Source organism: Lissotriton helveticus, chromosome 4_1 (assembly GCF_964261635.1).
Source record: "Lissotriton helveticus chromosome 4_1, aLisHel1.1, whole genome shotgun sequence".
NCBI classification, from domain to species: Eukaryota; Metazoa; Chordata; class Amphibia; order Caudata; family Salamandridae; genus Lissotriton; species Lissotriton helveticus.
Window position 1 is genome coordinate 1,392,197,502 of NC_136063.1, and position 12,415 is coordinate 1,392,209,916.

At 44.6% G+C, this 12,415-nt stretch overlaps 1 protein-coding gene and 1 long non-coding RNA gene across 2 annotated transcripts in view; one reads left to right on the forward strand and one right to left on the reverse strand.

The window, feature by feature from the left end:
* The window catches only part of E2F3 (E2F transcription factor 3), a 167,805-nt gene that overhangs the window by 137,196 nt on the left and 18,194 nt on the right, over positions 1–12,415 (reverse strand). The gene's annotated exons all lie outside the window — the stretch shown is intronic.
* LOC144829122 (uncharacterized) lies at positions 119–2,888 on the forward strand. The gene is made up of 3 exons (XR_013610596.1): positions 119–632; positions 2,499–2,591; positions 2,818–2,888. It is a non-coding gene; the product is annotated as an uncharacterized LOC144829122 (long non-coding RNA).

Consider the following 12,415-nt stretch of genomic DNA (forward strand, 5'->3'; position numbering starts at 1 on the left):
CAGATCCAAATGCTAGATGACTGACCATTGTTCTTGGCGACTGTGGTGAGATTATTTAGGCAGGGCTCGAACTGATGCGGTGGGAGGGTGGGCTGGGGGAGGTGGGGTTGTCTTGTTTTTTTCATTTCGTATAAAAGTGGTACCTTTGCTGGATGCAATAATACTTAACTCAGGCTTGAATTCTCCGTGAGGTCGACCTCCGGGATGTACACCTGATCACTGTGTACTCCTAAGCAGTTTCCGCTGACACCCTGATGTAGGCAGCTAAGCTGTGTACTTACTACCATGCTACCACGCAATAAAATGATACTATTTTCTTTTCTGCGTCACGAGGCCGTCCCATGCCTCTATTAACTTATTGATCTTCCTTTGTTTGCTGGAGCAGCAACAGTCTTAACTACGGAATATTAAGAACCCACATTAATATTCACTTTTGATAGTTACGCAACTCAGTTTACGATGACTAATCAAAATGTCCTTTTGTTTCCTTCACCAAACATCCTTCTGAAGCAACCACGGCCTATCGAGCAACAGCAATGGAATTCTCTGCAACTTATTGAATATACTTTTGACGTATAGAGGCTGAGTCCAAGTCGAATGGTGAACTCCTGTGGCCGCACTCTTTATACAAGGTAAGCACAGCACCCTAGATCTACAAAACCTTCATACCAATGCATTAGAAATAATTCGGCATAACGGGCGTCAGTAACGCAGTAGGCACTTCCATATAGACACCACGTGAACGCGACACTATAAAAAATAAAATGTACCCGGTACACTGCACTCGTAAAACTGTAGCTTTAGTTGTGAAACGAGAGAGGGCCATATTATCAACCCTTGGCAAAAAAATGATCGCCACTTTATCAGCAGCAAACTGCCGCTAAAGAGGCCATAATAGGTTTGATAATATGCACTATGGAATTCCAATCGAAACTCATGTTACATGTGAAGGACATCAGACAAGACCTTCGATTGAAATTCCATAGAGCATATCATCAAACTCATTATCGCCACTTTAGCGACACTTTCCTGTCAATAAAGTGGCAATAATTTTGTCGCCCAGGCTTGATATTATCGCCCAGAACGCATAGTGTACAGCAGCTTCTCTGTAAAATCTATAATTACCTCCGAGCAGTGACAACAGATAGGTTACAACAGTCTGACAAACAGATCCACAAACTTATTACGCAACTTTTGAGTCACTTTTAACATGGGTAAAGTGATGCAAGGAGCTAGTAAATCTACGTCTGGTTCAACAAAAAATCTCGAATTCAGACTCTGCGACACAGTTTTAATGTTGTTTTCTCTCTCTCTCTGTGACATCATTTCTCTTTCTCTCTTAAACTTGGACACTGCTGTCTGCTTGGACATGTAGAATATCAGCCCAACTTAAGTTGTGAACTCCACTCCCTAATGTGTTTGGGCGCAAAGTTTACACAACGGTAAGTACAGAGGCCTAGATCTACAAATCCTTCATAGGAATTCATTAGAAATAATTCGGCATAACAGGCATCAGTAATGCAGTAGGCACTTCCATATAGACAACACTTGAACGCGAAACTATAACAAATAAAATGTACCAGGTACACTGCACTCGTAAAACTATAGTGTTAGCTTTATTTGTAAAACGAGAGAGGGCCATATTATCAACCCTTGGCGACAAAATTATCACCACTTTATCGGCAGCAAACTGTCGCTAAAAAGGCCATAATAGGTTTGATAATATGCTCTATGGAATTCCAATCGAAACTCATGTTACATGTGAAGGACATCTGACAGGACCTTCGATTGAAATTCAATAGAGCATATTATCAAACTCATTATCGCCACTTTAGCGACACTTTCCTGCCGATAAAGTGGCGATAATTTTGTCACCCAGGCTTGATATTATGGCCCAGAGTGCGTAGTGTACAGCAGCTTCTCTGTAAAATCTATAATTACCTCCGAGCAGTGACAACAGATAGGTTACAACAGTCTGACAAACAGATCATCAACCTTATTACGCCACTTTTAACATGGGTAAAGTGATGCAAAGAGCTAGTAAATCTACAGGGCTCGACAAATCCACTCGCCCGCTCGCATTTGCGAGGGAGAATGGATGAGGACGAGCTATTTTTAGGTCCTACTCGCCCTTTCTGGGGGCTAACTAACTTTTGTCCTCTGTCTTTAAAAACGGAGCAAAAGTGACAAGATAACACGATTTAAAGGCATTTTTATTGCTCATAAAGGAAATGAGCAATAAACATGCCTTTAAATCTTGTTATCTTGTCACTTTTGCTCAGTTTTCAGAGACGGAGGTCAAGTGGGTTGGAGTCAGGTCGAGGGGATTTTCCATGTTACTAGACCTGCAGGACTAGTACCATTTTTCGGATTTGTCGAGCCCTGATCTACGTCTGGTTCAACAAAAAATCTCAACTCCAGACTCTGCGACACAGTTGTAATGTTTTCTCTCTCTCTCTTACTCTGTGACATCATTTCTCTATCTCTCTTAAACTTAGACACTGCTGTCTACTTGGACGTGTAGAAGATCAGCCCACCTGAAGTTGTGCATCCAAGTGCCTGCAGTGTTTGGCCGCAAGGTTTATACAACGGTAAGCACAGAGGCCTAGATCTACAAATCCTTCATAGGAAAGCATTAGAAATAAGTCACCATAACGGGCGTCAGTAACGCAATAGCTACTTCCATATTGACACCACTTGAACGTGGCACTATAACAGAACAGGAATATACGTGTCACACTGCAAACCTAAAACTTCTAATGCTTCAGCTCATTTACTCACATCTACATAATTCTAAACTCTTATTTTCTTTTGCAGATTACCAAGCGGACACCTTTTGGAATCCATTTCACAATTTCTTTATAACATTGTTTAAGTTATTTTGCCAGTTCTATTATAGTTATAATTGAGTTTTGTTTATATTTATTGTTTAATAAAAGTTAATAAAAAAAACTACATACTTCTTTTATTTTGTGGGGGAGGGGTATGACGGTCCACAATAAAAATAATGTTGAAATACTATAGTAAGATATTCAAGACTAGGATTGAAAACTACTGAGTTTCAACTAACTGATATAATAAATACAACGGTGAGAAACTACTAAAATGGCGGTGGACGGAGTACGTAATCAACGTTTGGCGCCTCGGCACTACCTTTCAAATAAATATATCACTATTAATACTGTACAAAAGTACAGCACCAGATGAATCACACCAACCGGGAAAAGAAAGCGACAGATTTACTAACTGATATAAAGAACGATTTGCTTGTTAAACTTGAAGAAAAATAAAACGTGAACTTCGAAACGACTCTGAGCATGCGAAGAGAGTACAACTGCTACACCAAAAAAAAGGAAAGCTTACATACAAAAGGCGATACATTATCGTCGCTTTTATCGGCAGGAAACTGCCGATAAAGCAGTGATAATATGCTTGATAATAGGTCCTTGTAACTTCCCATAGCAGCCCAGGTTCTGGTGTTAACCTGGGCTGCTATGGTTATTCACAAGGGCATAATATCAAGCCCTTTATCACCGCTTTATCGGCAGTTTCCTGCAGATAAAAGCGACGATAATGTATTGCCTTTTGTTGATAATATGGCCCATTGCTCTTTTTTTGACCAATAAACTTAGGTGCATATAATCAAGGACCGGTGTTAAAATTATCGCCATTTTATTGCCAGGAAACTGCCGATACAATGAAGAGAATGAGCTTGATAATACGGCCTTCTTATTTACCATAGAAGACCATGTTAACACCAGAACATAGCCTTATATAGAAATTTACAAGGACGTATTATCAAGCCCCCCCTCCCAACATTAACTAAAAAAACATAGCCCTTGTAAACTCCCATAGCAGCCCAGATTCTGATCTTAACCTAGGCTGCTATGGTTATTCACAAGTACATATTATCAAGCCCATTACTTCCGCTTTATCTGCAGTTTCCTGCCAATAAAAGCGACGATAATATGTTTTGTTGATAATATGGCCCATTGCTCTTTTTTTTACCAGTAAACTTCGGTGCATATTATCAAGGACCGGTGTTAAAATTATTGCCGTTTTATTGGCAAGAAACTTCCGATAAAACGGCAATAATGAGCTCGATAATACGGCCTTGTTATTACCCATAGAACCCCATGTTAGCACCAGAACATAGGCTTCTATGGGAATTTACAAGGACGTATTATCAATTCCACCCTCCCAACATTAATAAAAAAACTCCAGACAATGGAGATACCCGAGCTAGAAGGTCATTTTACATATCACTGTCCCAGAAAGGTGGCGTTCCCCGCGACATGTACGGGGAGAGAGAGAGTTCAAAACATATTTATTTTTTAAAAAGACCCGAGGGGTGCCGCTCACCGAGACTGTGGGGAGTAGGACCGTAACCCCCCCGCCATACTTCAAAATAAAACCAGAGGGGTGCCGTTCCCCAGTGCTCAGGGCACCTTACAAGCCCCCATTATGCAGAAAAATTGCTCCCGTAATTTACCCCCCCTCCCCCCCCGGGACCTAATAAATAAAACGGACTTCCACCGCTGCTTTTTTTCACCTTTTCCACCGCGTACAAGTACTGCACGAGTACCCCGCCATTTTTTATTTTAAAAAAAATAAAAATTGAGCCTAAAGATCCATGTACCCCACCCCCCGACCAAGACTATAGGCTCAGAATGTTTATACCCTGCCCCCTTTCCTTATTTCTCAACTTTGTTTTACTGTTTTCTAGTGACTGCTCTCCCGACAAACATGGCTGCCAACACTTCCTGGTTTGGAGTATTGACAGCCAATCAGCATGAAGCTCCTGCTCGTAATTGTAGGTATTTCCATACACGTACACCGCAATTTTTCTTAAAAAAAAAAAAATAGAGCCTAAACATCAAAGTACGACCCCCTGACCAAGCCTAGAGGGTCAGAATATCTCTACCCTACCCCCTTCCCTTATTTCTCAACTTTGTTTCACTGTTTTCTTGTGACTCGGTTCTAGCGAGGCTCAAGATGGCCACCAACACTTCCTGGTTTCGAGTGTTGACCGACAGTTCACAGCCAATCAGCATGCAGCTCGCGCTCGTAATTGAACAGATTTCAGTACACGTACTGCACTCAGACTCTAGATATCGCTATGATTTTACTTGCAATTTTTTCAGAAACTACTGAACGGATTTACACCATTTAACAAAAAGCACAATCTACTAACCGAACTCTACCTCTGCCAAATTTCGTGTAATTCCGTTCAGCCGTTCAGGCTGCAGCCCTGGCTAAAGGTCCCTATGGAAAATTGCATGGGGAAAACACGTTTTGGGACTCCCTTTTTTCTTGGCCCCCACTTGACGAATCACCCCCAAACTTTCAGGGAAGGAGCGGAACAGAGCAGGCCATTTTCTTGGAAAAATTCATGAAGATTCGTCCACCGGCGCCAAAGTTATTCCATCATAAGTAGCATATACACCTTGGGTGTTGAGCCAAGAGAATAAGGTTTTGTCATGTACCCATCCAAGTTCTTCTGTCCTACTTAGGATTAGGACAAGAGATTTCTGAAATGTGGCTGTAGGGTCGTTGTACAATGACATACTGGTGTTGCAACCATGTTACCCTGCTTTGTTGTTGTGGATTCCATGTTAAATAGTCCACTATCGCAAAAAAAAAAAAAAATTGATGTCGACGGATGTAGATTTGTCTGTACAACAGGCTTCTCCAACGAGTAGCCCATGAGCTACTGGTAGCTCTCCAGCTACTTTAAGTATATCTTCTGTATCCACTCCAGCATACTAAATTAGAAGCTCTTGCTTGATTGAATATTACACACATATAGATGGTAAATGCCATTAACAACAAATCTTTCTCCCCGCAGAGAATCAATCAAACCGCGGTCGTTACACAGACAGGAGTGGGAGAGGTGTGGCGCCGCGGCCAGGGCGAGTGACGCTGGAATCTGGGGATCACGGTTCGATCCCCGGCTCTGGCGGCAGGTTAGCCCAGCACCATGCGACTCTGGGCAATAGCTTGCTTAATCTTCCCGACGGCCCCCAGCGCCTAGAGACCCTAACGGGTGATTGTGCGCTATACAAATGTGGATTATTAATAGTAAATTATACTATTTCAACATTCAGCGTCCCCCCTCCGCAAGTCGTTGTTCTGACTTGCAGAGTAATGGTATGCAGAATCACAACGCGGTCATTGTAACGGAATGAAAGACTGCAGGATGGTATATATTCCATATAGATTGCTTTCAATATCAAAACACCCTTCTAAATAAAGTTCTAAACTCATGCCAAGTTTGGTTTAATTCTAATAACCAGAATTTGGAGGAACACCTGTGCCCTGTTGCCACGAAGAAAACAAAACATGTCTTTTTTAAAACAGAATTTGTTGCCATTTTACTTAAGTGCATAGTTACTGTCATGTTTTCAAAATGCTTAAATGCATTTCTTGTCTTATAGCTTCATCATCTTTATTCTATTACAATGTGGTTCAACTCTCCCCACCACCACACGAGTCGCTTAATTGCAGCTTTGTGCCTCTGACAGTGTATGTGTATTTGGGGTCCACCTGTAGCTAGGAAGGCATTGCACTACTGTCCTTCCTCTATTCTCTTTGGGCCACTGCCCCATACCTGTCTTGTGATGGTGGGCCTGATGAAATGAATATGTTTGGCTACCTTGCTTGTACTTTGTTCTTATGTTAAGTAAGCATTCGCTGCACCATTTTATATGTTTAGCCGCCATGTTGAATCATGTCAGATGAGTCTTCCCTTCGAGAAACGGGCTCCGGTAAGTTCCATTTATCCAAGGTTAGGCCTTGCTTAGCTAATGAATATTCTGTTCTTATTAACGCATTCCTTTCGCATAAATAGAGGCTTTCTTCTACTAGCCTAGAGGTAGACATGAACAGAACGACCTTGGCATAAAGATATTGTGTGCCCAGCCTCAGAGTCAAAACTCATTGTTCTGTACTTCTTTGTTTTAGCTGCACCTGCTAGTAGACTTCCATTATGGGCGGGACTTTCTTGGTTAAGAAATCGAGAAGGCCTTGCAATTTCCAAAGTGTGCCCGGCGGTGGGCTCAAAGATAGCATTTGGAAGATGTACAGGATGCACGGGAGCACTGTCATCTTCACCGTTACCATCCTCCCGTACCACCCCAACTTGAGAGGCGACCAGGCAGCTAGGGCCTTAGTTGTTTGCTCCATCAGCATGGTGTAATTGAGAGAGACCGGTTTAGCGATGGACAATTTCAGGCAAATGCCCAGGTAAGTGATGTCCGCGGGCGCTCATGGAATGCAAAGTCTTGCTGCAGGTCCAGAACCTCAGTCTCTGGAATCGAGATATTGAGAATCTGCGACCTTGAATCCTGCAACTTTCTTAAAAGCAGTAAGCTCAATAGTCTGGGACTGCAAAGTTAACAGAGGCTGAGTGAGCGAGAGGATGACTTCATCGGCATACATACGAATTTCATGTGTCCGCTCCAAGTTTGAGACCTAAAATGTCGGGGTTTGACCGAATTCGCCGAGCAAAAGGCTCCATATAGATCGCAAATAAAAGTGGGGATAGGGACAGCCTATTGGGTCTTCCCCACACTAGGTTCTTTCCGCTGAAGTCACTGAGGGGCAGACAGATTGCTATGGCACTGCTTGCCACGCGTCAGGTACTCTTAGTGCAGTGGGGGGTCTTTGATAGATGCTGATCCTCGAGATTGGATCCACCGACTCTGGCAACTGTTAGCTATGAAGCGATTATCGCTTAGCGTAGAAGTGTAAGGCAAAGAATTTGCAAAGCTGTGGGCCCCTTATTTACAGATTCTTACCAAAGACATGAGAAGTAACATGCCCAAAATATCAGAAAATCTTACAGCTCATACCATTAGAACCACCCGGTGCACCACAGATCCAAATGCTAGATGACTGACCATTGTTCTTGGCGACTGTGGTGAGGTTATTTAGGCAGGGCTCGAACTGATGCGGAGGGAGGGTGGGCTGGTCTTTTGTTTTGTATAAAAGTGGTACTTTTGCTGGATGCAATAATACTTAACTCAGGCTTGAATTCTCCGCGAGGTCGACCTCCAGGATGTAGACCTGATCACTGTGTACTCCTAAGCAGCTTCCGCTATTCTATTCTATATTTGGTAAAGCGCAATACAGCTGCCCCAGCAATGAGGCATCCCGGCGCTAAAGAAGTCACAGACCCTAACCTGGAGGTGAAGAGTGAGGGAGAATTAAGGGGAGGGGAATAGGTAAGTTTTAATAGCTTTTCGGAAAGCAGACAAGCTTTCTATAGAGCGGGTGTTTAGTGGTAGATCGTTCCATAGCTTGGCTCCCAGAACCCTAAAGGAGCGGCCGCCCATGCGGCAGAGTTTTGTGCGAGGGATGCACAAAAGATGTTTGTTGGATGATCGCAGGTTGCGCGATGGAACGTAAGGGGTGAGAAGAGGTCGCAGCAGTATAGGATTATCAAGTTTGAGAATTTTGAAAGTCATGATGAGGGCTTTGAATTTAATTCTGGACTCAACAGGTAGCCAGTGTAGTTTGCGAATTGTAGCTCTGGCCGAGCATCTGCGGGGAAGGCCGACTAGGGCTCTCGCCGCAGAGTTTTGTACACGTTGTAGTCGTGCTATCTCTCCTTTGTTGGCGCCTAAAAGGAGAACATTGGCGTAATCCAAACGCGAGAGGATGGTTGCTTGGATGATAAGCTGACGGACTTTAGCATCAAAGAAGCCCAGTATGTGGCTGAGATTCCTCAGCAAGCCGATACAAGTGCCAGCGACTTTTTTGGTGTGGGTCTGATAGTTGAGTGAGGCATTCATCCATACTCCCAGATTTTTAACTAGGGATTTGGGAGGCGGAATGGTGCCTAGGGAAGACGGCCACCAGTGCTCATTCCAATGGCTGGTGTTTTTACCAAGGAGTAGCACTTCTGTTTTTCCAGCATTAAGCTGTAAACAGTTGTCCGTCATCCATTGGGCTACTGCAGAGAGACCGTTTTTAAATCTAGAAGCCGAGATGGACGGGCCTTCCGTGAGAGTGATGGCCAACTGTGTGTCGTCGGCGTACGACACCAGTGTCAGGCCCCACTCTTTGGCCACTGTCGCTAGAGGTTGCACATAAAGATTAAAAAGAGATGGGCTCAACGCAGAGCCCTGCGGAACTCCCTGTGCAATAGGATGAGATTTAGACAGGAAAGGGGGTGCTGAGACCCGGAAGGATCTGTCCTTAAGGAAAGAATGGAACCACTTTAGAGCCAGGCCAGATACTCCGAATGTCTCCAAACGATCAAGAAGGATGTCATGGGACACCGTGTCAAAGGCCGCGCTGAGATCGAGAAGGATCAGCGCAGCACTTTGACCAGCATCTAAGATCGTCCGGAGGTACTCGGTAGTGGCCAGGAGAGCAGACTCCGTGCTATGGCCCGGTCTGAACCCATTTTGAGATGGGTCCAAGATGTTGTTCTGGACCATATGTTGGGACAGGATGCTGTTAACATGGGCTTCAGCGAGTTTAGACAGCCATGGAAGCAGCGAAATCGGTCGGAAATTTTCCGGTTTAGATGGATCCAGGGAGGGTTTCTTGATGATAGGTGAAACCCACGCTTGCTTCCAGGCAGATGGTACACTAGCTGAGGAGAAAGAGATTAAGAACAGAGGCCAGGGAAGGTAGAAAAAAGTCAAGTGACTCCAGAAATTGAGCCGGACGCATGGGGTCTGACGGGGAGCCAGTTTTGACTTTGCGACACAATTTAGTGAGGTTGTCAAAGGAAATTGCTGGAATATGGGTCATAGTAGTGTAGTTAGGGAGGAGGTTGGTGCCTTTGGCAAGGCTAGGGGAGTGCTGAGGGAGGGAGCTGTAGATCTTTTGTACTTTGTCAACAAAGAACGTGGCGAGCTCCTCACATTGTTGCGCAGAGGAGATATTGGGGGAGGGGGATTTGCAGCTCTGTAGTTCTTGGACAAGCTTAAAGACTTCTTTGGCAGGAGTGGGGCTTGAGTTGATTTTATCAGCATAGAAGGCGGTTCGTGCACCACGGATAGCTTTGTGGTACATTTTTTGTTTTGATAGATAATTATTTTTGTCTTCCATGTTGTATTCTCTTCTCCAAAGACGCTCAGCTCTTTTACAATCTTTGCGCATGGCTTTGAGGGTGTCATTATACCATGGATTGGTCGGTGTGCTGCGTCCTTTCGTCCATTTCGCTGGAATAAGAGTATCTAATCCTCCCGTGATCCAGTCATGGAACGTGCTATAGATTGAGTCGATGTCTGAGTTAGTCTCATGATGGAATTCACCAAGTGTGACCTGAAAATCACTAGTGGAAAGTTTATGCCATGGTCTTTTTAGACGTCGGACTGATGCATTTTTGTGCGTAGTTTTATTGATTAGGATAGTCAATCTAATGAGGTAGTGATCAGTCCATCCCATTGGTAGGGGCATCTCGGTTTTAGCCTCCTCGATGTTTGTGAATACTGGGTCTAAGGTGTGACCAGCTAGATGCGTTGAGGTGTGTATAAGAGAGTTGAGTTGCAGGGCGGAGAGGTCGGCAAGAAGATTTTTGATCGTGGGGTCATTAGGTAAATCAAAATGAAGATTGAGGTCACCTAATATGGTAAAGTTTGCAGTTTTAGTCACTAGAGAGTTCGCTGTCTCAAGAAGAGCTTCGATGAACCTTGAGGCAGGTCCAGGTGGACGATATATGTAAAGACCTGATATAGTGAAGTTGGGGTTTATAGTGATTTTGAAGTGAGCACATTCACAGTTGGAAAGTTCTTCTTTGGTGAATGTGCATGTGAAAGTTTTCCTGTAGATTACAGCAATGCCTCCACCTCTCCCATCTCTATTCAAGCTTAGCATATGGTAGTCATCTGGGAGCGTTAGATTAGATATGACAGAGATGCCATCGCATAACCAGGCTTCACAGAGGAAAAGGATGTCTGGGTTTTCATCCAGCAAGAGGGTGTTAACCTCAAGGTGATGATTAGTGAGTGACCGGACATTGAGATGGAGGATCGTAATAGGGGTTGTTGTGGGTAAGTCTTGGAATTGTCGGATGTGGTGGGGGGTGACAGTAGTAAAATGACAGCTTCTACATTGAAGGCATGTTTGACCAAGCGTACCTGTTAGATGGGCACAGGTCCGTCCAAGGTTATAAGCAAGTAGTTGTTCCCTGTCATATTGAAGGGGTGCTGGTAGAGTCCGGCCAGGGGGACTGGCGAGAGGCGATGACGGGCTTGCCTTAGGCGCACAAACAGCGCGCCCGCTGCGCCCGTCCGGTGAATGCACATGGTTTAATAGGTGTAGTAGGGCGGGGGCGTGGCCTCGAAGTGGGCGTGGCCTGGCAGCACGCCGTCAATGGCGGCAGGGATAGTTGGCGTTTTCTCGCTTTCCTCTACAGCGCTAGATCAGCTGAGAGAGTACAAGGGCACGTCCAGAAGTGCCAGGAGGCACCCTGATGTAGGAAGCTAAGCTGTGTACTTACTACCATGCTACCACGCAATAAAAATGATTGATTCTAAATTCAAAGCAGCTCAGTCTGCCGGGCTACCATTCCTCGCTTCCTGGAGTCCCACCTGCAGTTCCGAGTGTCCCAGTCTCACAGCTCTACATCTCCCCTTTCAGCTCCCAAGACTTCCGATGTGAGTGTACGTCTGACCCCCAGTGTCTGCTATACAGTGGCCTCTTATCACCACCTTAAAAGCATCCCACTCTGGCAAGGGGTAGGTTATCCTGGAAATATTGTGTAATCCTTTCCCAGACTCCTTCTCTAAAAACCTGATCTTCTGGCGTCTCTGGGCTCAGTCTCCAGGTAGGGATTACTGGTTCAGTGCCTGTCCACCAGAGCCCTACGAGGACAGGATTATAATCTGAGATCGTCCTGGCTAAGTATTCAACCATGAAGAAAAGAGTAGTCCCTGTCTAAGTTGTGTAAGGTTCTCCAAGAATCCACCAGCCCCCCCCTAATGTCCCTGCCATTCTCGCCTGTGCATTACAAATTGTCAAGGAGTCTCGCAGCAAAGGGTGAGATATGTCGAGTGTGACATTCGTTAATGTTAAAGTCCCCACCAATGACCACTGAAGAAGTCAAGTTTGGAGCTAGTTGTTGGGTTAGAAAATGTACCTGGTCAACATTGGGGGGCACATACATTTACTATACTCAGTGTATGACCTTCCAGCCTCCCTCACACTACAATATATCTGCCTTCAGGGTCAACCAAAGTGTCTATTAACTGGAAAGGCACTCTGGCTCTTATCCAAATCAGTACTCCCCTGGCGTAAGGCTGAATATATAGTGTAAAATACCTGCTCTCACCATAGTCTCTGGAGAGCCTGTCCTTCCTTAGCTGTGAGGTGTGTTTCCTGGGGGAGTGGTAATTGCACTCCTCTTCCATTAAGATAGGAAAACACAATGTAGCGCTTGCCCATGGTATGCATACCC